Genomic DNA, 7917 nt, shown 5'->3' with positions numbered 1-7917 from the left:
CTTGATCAACTGACAACTAGAAGGTGCTGGAGATGGTGGGAACTCAATAATGGGGCTAGTAGGTGGAGGTCTTGCAGGAGAAGAGGAGATCATCAATGTTGAGGACTCACCTTGATGGTATTGTCCTACCAACTGGCTTTGTAGCTTGGCAATGATGCTATCTTTACCTCTTACCTCTTCCTTGACATTGTTTTAAGCTTTTAAAACTATCTCCAACTTAACTTGGAGATCCTTCTTTTCCTTAGCCTCCCTTTCTGCTACTGCAACACTAAACTTTGCAGTTTCTAGCATAGTGCTAGCAGCTTCTACTACCCCAGTGCTCTGCAATCTTTTCACTATCATTCCTCCAAGGTAACTTGACCCTGGGGTGTCCTTATTCCTCTTATTTTCATCTCTTTTAAGAGACCACATGACCAGTGTAGCATTATCTTTGCTGAAAGTGATTCCCTCCATAGGTTTGGTCTCTTTTCTTACTGCCTCTAAAACCAAGGCATCTGCTATGTCCCATTCAGGGAGAATGAGTACCCCAGCCTGTGCTACCATATCCCTTCCCTACTCAAGAGTGATAATCTTAAACTCATCGGCCATTTCTTGCTTTATCTCTTCCTCTACCACAACTGGATCTTTGTGGGGCTGCTCCCCTTTCCTCTTTTCACACCTAGCATTAAATTTATCAATGTTCTGCTTCCACACAAACTGCATGTAAGCTCCTAATGTGACAAAGTTATTATCAGCCAAGAAATCTTCACTGGCTTGCTTGATCTCAGGATCCCACTCCTGGCCTTTGAACTCATTAGTAGTGATGTTCATTTTAGTAGTAAGGGGCTCTTCTGGCATTACCTCTTCCACTTCATCATATGTGTATGCTATCTCTCCAAGGCTACCTAATTGTAACAGTTGCTCAGCTGCTACCTGTTCATCTCCTATATGAATAGGGGATTGAGATGGAGAGTACAAAGGTTCATCAGATTGTATTTCTTTTCCCACTCTTTATTTCTTTGGGCTATCTTGAATGTCAATGACATCCTGTATCTTCCACTTTCCTTTAGAGGTAGAGGGCTCCCCTGTTGTAGGCATCAACACACTATAGTTGGACTTCTTATGCAACATGTAATCACTAGGAGGGATTACTCTGGCAGATGCAGACCTATTTAGAACTAGTCTTGCTTTATCAGGGTTGTTCTTAATTACAACCTCCCTCTTTTCTTTCAATGTTTGCATCACATCTTCAAAGCACAAAATTAAGAACTTTATCTTCTGCTCAAAAGGGTGAAAGCTAGACAAAGGGTCATAGCTAATGTCAAATTGGTGTACAAAGTCTAAAGCCTTTTTGTAGGCCACCCACTTTTCCTTCCTTAACTCTTGCTCATCTAAATCAAACTCATTCCTAATGAGGTCTTCAAGAAACTGGAATTGGTGGGGTCTACCTCTGCGTATTGCCCTCTTTCTGAACATGTCATTGAAGAAATCTTCAGGGTCAGGACATCAGGATACTGCAGTTGACAAATGATACGATTGAAAGAAATCTTCAAAACACTTCCAACCTCCTTTAATTATCACAAATTGGTGTGCTATGGTAACTATAGGGAAAATGGTCCCTTTACCTCTACCTATTAACTCCGCCTCCTACACACCACCAATCTGCCTGAGGATATCTGTAATTCCCACTTTAAGAGGGACTTGATAGGGTAACAAAAATGGAGTGCCTTTGAAACCATATACTCTAAAAACTGTGGAAACAGGGTATAAGTAGATATCACCCCAATTGTGGACAATTTTAACATTCTCAGCAAACTCTTTTGGCCTAATGAATCCCAAAAGAACCTTAGGGACTCTTGGATTCTCTGAACAGATAAGAGTCCTAATCTTGGATGCAAAACATTTATCAAACTTTAGAAAGCTTGCATCTTCTCTGTCCCATGACAGCACTGTAGTCCATAACTGCACTGACATCTTCTCTCCATTTTTCTCTTTTACAATATCCATCCCACTTGCAAAAGAGTCACCACCCTTGAATAAAATCAAATGCATCAGGAGGGAGTACCACCCAAAAGGCCTATCCACTTTCCCATTCTTTATTCCTATCAATCCTTCATGGATAGCATCACTGATAAAGGAAGCATAATCAAAGGTCACTGCCAAAGAGGGGTTCAAAATTTGAGCAACCATTAGCATGTAATGAGTTGGCATATTTGCTTCAGCATCTTCTCCTAGAATTTGGCAGAGTGACCAATATAATCCTTTGGCCCTAAGGGTAAACAGATTTAAAGAAAAAGGCTCCTTAGTGCTAGGTCCTACAACCATTAACCCGCCTATCTTCACAAAGAATTCTTTAAGAGGCCCATTTCTAAGGTGGTTCCTCTACACATTGTAGACCTGAGCTAGTGATTTAAAATTAATAGGCTCTAGAAAATTGATAAATTCACTAAGCCCAAAAGCATTTCTAAATTCCTCATTATTTATTTCAATGAGGGTTTTCCCACTTATATCCTTGACACTTCTTGTAATTGGGTCATAGTTGTGTGCAATCTGAGTTAGGAGATCCACATCCATGAATACTCCAGGGACCACTAATTTGCCTACATCCAACTCCTAGATACTATTTTGTGGGGCTGAGGAGTTTCTCATGCCAAATCCAACCTTAAATAATCCCAACCTAGACAACCCAATTTGAGGGTCTCTTAGCCAGTTACCCTTATCATATAATTCCTCTCCTATTTTTAGGCAAGGAGCTCTTGGCAAGAGTTCTTTTACCTTTGTGGCCACAATAGTTGACAATGTCAATTGTTCAAGGAAGTCATCACAGATAGCCCTCTCGTGATAATTAACCTTTCCTGAGAATTCTCGTTTAGGTGCCATCTTTAAAACTATGCAAGCAATTTAACTATTACCCCCAACTGTTCTGTGACAAATCAAGACCCCAATTAAAACACACTGTTAAGTAACTGCCAAACAAGAGTATAAGAGAACCTATTTTTTGCTTGAAGAAATTTGTTCTACGACTGTAGAAATTTGCTCTGTAAGCGCTTCTCTGCAACTACTCTTCAAAATGATGCCTTCATTCAATTGATACGAGATCATATACGGTAGTCAAGCTCTTAACTGCGACATTGATACCGCATATTTCGGTCGTCCCTTCAGAATTGAATTCATAGAAGAATTCAAAAATTTTGCTCCAATCGGTCATAACATGCCTGTGTATTTTCCTTTTCGCTCTTTCGGCATTTCGCAGAGCATAACCTTCTAGCAATTTCGCCAAATGAAATCACGCTAGCCATTCGATCAGATGAGACATGATTGGTCTTTACACTGTCTTAACATCTCTGCCTTTGCACCGGGCCCTACCTCTTTTTCGCCATTTTGCAAGCTTTATCCCATGAGCACTTTCCTTTCGTGAAGCTACACCAAGCATTAGATGGAACTCTAATCGCTTGGCCTTTAACCCTTACCGGGACCGTCAACCTTTTCACTAATCGTGCCTCATCTTGACGGCTAACGGTTTTTTGCTATTTCGCAGGGTTTAATCCGCTTGCATCTCCGGGCCATGAAACAGCGAGAAGCGTTGGATCAATCTTAAGATGACCATCTTTTAAGTGAGACCTTTATTGCTTACCCCACTTATTCACCAGTTAACAAATGGCACGTGGCATTTGGCCATTAGCCCTGGGAAACTCTTCAAGTTTAGTTTAGAATCAACCACATGTCCTATTCCTTGCATAATCGCCGGTTACACCTTGGCGGGCCCTGAATCACCTTTTGAAACTACGTGTCAATCGACACATCACCATCAATCCTCACAAGAAATAACAACTATCATTCCACGTCATGCTAGGAAGAAACTCTCTTTCTCTTTCGCCATTTCGCAAGCCTTAATCCTCGGTTGATTTGCAACCATGAAACAATGAGAACCCTTGGATCAAAATAGAGTTGATCCTTTTTTACCTCTATGCTTTATTTGTTCTTCGGGCCCACCTTTTCCTTTCGCCATTTCGCGGGCTTTAAAACACAAGCATCTTACCCTTGCGAACACATGCGGACCGTTAGATTATATCAAACTTGTTTGATGCTTAACAACCTACATGAATCTAGCAGACATGGGTTATCTGACTCAGCATTATCCACCTGGTGTCTAGTCATTCCCGAATTGACATGTCAACTTTCTACTCGCTGAGAGAAATCATCGGGATCCACCTCATCCTTACCACCTGTATCTGCCAAGTCATTTCTTATCCCGCAGCATGACTCATGTTCTTGGACCCACCTTTTAATCCTTAAATCCGATTCACCGACCACTTTGATTTTTGGCCACATGTCATTATTTTACTTGCCATCTCAACTAGCTGGACTGCTTGCTTGGAATGCCATGTCATTTCACTGCTTCATGAAAGCTATCTTTCAAGCATCTCTCTCATGCAAAACTGCGCTAAACGTTAGATCTCTGGGAACCTACGCATCTGTTATGCCTCTTATGAACCTCTTTTGTCTGGGCCAAAAAACCTTTTGTTGCCTCGTAGGGCATAACACGTGAGCATCTATCAGCCACAAAACAACGCGAACCATCGATTTCTCTTGAACTTGATTACCTTTTAGCTGTGGAAAAGTCTTCACCGCCGAGTCCCGCCAAGCCTTTTGACCATTTCACGAAAGGTATTTCACTTTCTTTTTTTGGCTACGAATCAACGCCAGCCGTTAGATCTTGAGCGAGATGGAGTCTCATTAAACCAGACCAAATGCACATAGTTGAACATGCTTTTCCCTTTCGCTATTTCTCATAGCTTAACACACCCGCAACTTCGCTTAATGAAATGGCGAAAGTCGTAGATTCATCTGGAAGTTGTGCGACACTTACTGGACCTGACAACATTGGAAGGAAAAAGACATAAGGCATAGATTTTTTTACGATTACTTAACGACCGCCTAGGTAAATAACAAGGGGGAACACTTCACACGACCCCAAGACCCATTACTTAAGTGGATAAAGTAACACAGGAATATAAACCAGAGGGTTTTGATCAGACATTTGAGCGATTTGAAACTAAAACCCTGAACCCTTAAAGACCTAAAACAAATTTGAAGCAGTTAATAACATATCTAACTCAAAATTTCAAAAACCTAGCCAATCATGGGAAACGAAAACCCATTTCTTAAACAGTAATAACAGGAAACCCAGCCCCGTGTTGGCCCATGTCAAAAAATTAATGTGTTTTTTGATTGGCAAGTATAAAAGGAGGCATTCCCCTCCCATTTGCATATATCACACATGTATACCTAATAATCATATTGGTCAATCAATTCAAGAAATCAAGCATTCAATTCAAGTGAGCAAGCAACCAGTCTTCCTTCAAGCATAGGAGCAACAATAACGTCAAGATTCAAGCATTGGAGTTAACATTCATGTTCCATGTTGTTGAAGACTTCATGAAACCCTAATTTTGTGTGGAGACAAACAAAACTTCACAAGGAGGTATATCATTTGTGTTTTCAGTCACTATTCAACATCTCCCTCAAAAGGAGAATATTTCCATTACTACAATTAAATTACCTTTCATTTCTATTTCATATTTAATTCCAAAATCAGGGCCTAACTTAGGCAAATCCCTATTCCTAGCCTATTTCCCCTTCTTTCTGTGTCTAAGAAATAGGTATGAAGCTACGATTTTTAAAATAAGCATTATTAACAATGACAAATCAATCCCCCATTAGAGTACAATAAGTTTGGAGGACAAGGGAATGGAAAAAATGGTCTCAACATTTTAGGAGCTCTTTCTAGGAACGGGTCTGAATCTGCTTACATTGCTCAGATCTAGGTTCATGGCTCAATCCGACGATTGTAGCTTATTGTTTCTACATTTTTATCTTCATTTGTAGCACTTTTACCCTAATTTCAACAATTCAACTTATAAAAGAGGGTTATCATAAAAAACCCCCAATCCAATCATAATTATTAGTCCTAATCCTTGTTGGTTTGTGACTAGATCTATTGGATTGGGACCCTCTTTTAAATGTGATGGTCTCTAAGTAAAAATTAGTGGTTTTCATCCTTCTTGTGGTGGAAACCCTAATTTTTCACCACTATATATATTATATAGATTATATATTATTTTAGTTAGGTTAGGGTTATCCTCATGTAATTTAATAATATAAAAAAATGATAATCAAATAATATTATTGTAATGGGTGAAAATTAGGGTTTCACGAATTAAGGTAGCAAAACCCTTAATTTTTCTTAGAAGACCATTACATTGAAAGAGGAAGGGGCCTTATAGATCTAGGCTTAATCCCTCTAAGGAAAAATCTCTTAAATACTTTAGGTTCCACTTGGGGTTAGGGTTTATTCCCTCTTTCTACGTTGAATTGTGAAAATACTGAAAATAGGGTAAATGAGTAAATATTAAAGATATTGGGCATAAACAGTGAGCTACAATCATTGTATGGAGGCATTGGCCAGGATCTAGTCAAAGGAATATGTTTCAGATCAACTCCCAGATGTTTGGCTTGACTTTTCAGGACTGTGGTGGTGGTCACCTTGATCCTCCAAATTTCTCGCCATCAAAAGGTTAACATGTTCATCTTTGTGAATCTTGCCAATCCTCCCAAACACATCTCTATACCTATTCTTGCATATAGTGAAAAGAAGATAAATTACTGGGAATAAGGGTTTGCCTAAGTCAAACCCCAGTTTAGGAATTAACCTTGAATGAATAAATACAAATACTGAAATAAATGATAGATAGATATAGCCTAGATTTGCAATTGTTGATGATGTTGCTTTGCTTTTTCAAATGTAATCACATATGTTGTATGAAATGGCATGCACATGAAAAAACCCTAATCACACACACATTCTTGCATAGGAATGGTGTAATTTTGCTCCATAATTGTTGAATGATGAATATGCAGCCTTGAAGATCTTTGAAACATTAGGTTGGTCAAATGTCTTTATATAGGGGTATCTAGGTAAACTACTAATTAGGTCAATGTCCAACGGTCATGAGGAGCCATGAGGATCAATTCCCATTGGGAAAATACAACTCCTACCCCAATTCAAATTTGGGCCCTATTGAGAGGAACTATGGCGCAAGTGCCATAGTCCTTGTACATAAGGGACCAAGATAGGGCTCAGGGGAGAGGGATACCTCACTAGGGGAACCACCAATGGGTTTTCATGGCCTCATAACTAGAGGATAGGCATAAAACGGACCTAGAAAAGTGATGAGGATAGGACACAATAAGGTAGGGGCACAAATGTGAGGTGTAAATTGGCCTAGTGACAATTTACAATGCTACATTTAGCCCCCACTTTAACAGAAGTACGAGCCCATGCAAATACTCATGGTAAAGTAGATGAAGAGATGAAAGAGAGGAGCAATTAGGAGCACAATAATAAGGAGTATAAGACCACTAATTTCAAGGAACCAAACCCCCAATATTAGGATCTTAACTCACTTAATCAAATACAAGGGCACACAAAACAAGACAAAAACAAAAAGGAAAATAAAGACAAACAAAGACAAAAGGCAAAAGGACACACAACATGCAAAAGCTAAAAACCAAAAACAAGACCTCAAGTCAACTAGCAGAAAAGACCTTGATATCAAAATGTCTCAACCACTAATATCACTCTTGAAAATGTCATCTCAAGAATACCAATGATCACATAAAAAGAGCAAGAGCATGCATCATCCATGAACTACAAATAGAAAAGCTATGAGCTCATAAGAAGAAAGGGGAGACATGGATACATGTTCTAGATATGTTTTTCTAGGTGATCCATGAGAAGAAGAGTGAGAGAAGACATGAATACACATTCTAGTTGTGTTTTTCTAGGTGATCCATGTTGGGGAGGAGAGTACAAATAGTCTCTAGTTGTGTTTTGCTAGTTCCTCTCATCCTACTGTGTGTGCAAGTGGTGTCTAG

This window comes from Cryptomeria japonica, chromosome 8 (genome assembly GCF_030272615.1).
Source record: "Cryptomeria japonica chromosome 8, Sugi_1.0, whole genome shotgun sequence".
Classification (NCBI taxonomy): domain Eukaryota; kingdom Viridiplantae; phylum Streptophyta; class Pinopsida; order Cupressales; family Cupressaceae; genus Cryptomeria; species Cryptomeria japonica.
Note: the sequence above shows the minus strand (reverse complement) of the source record.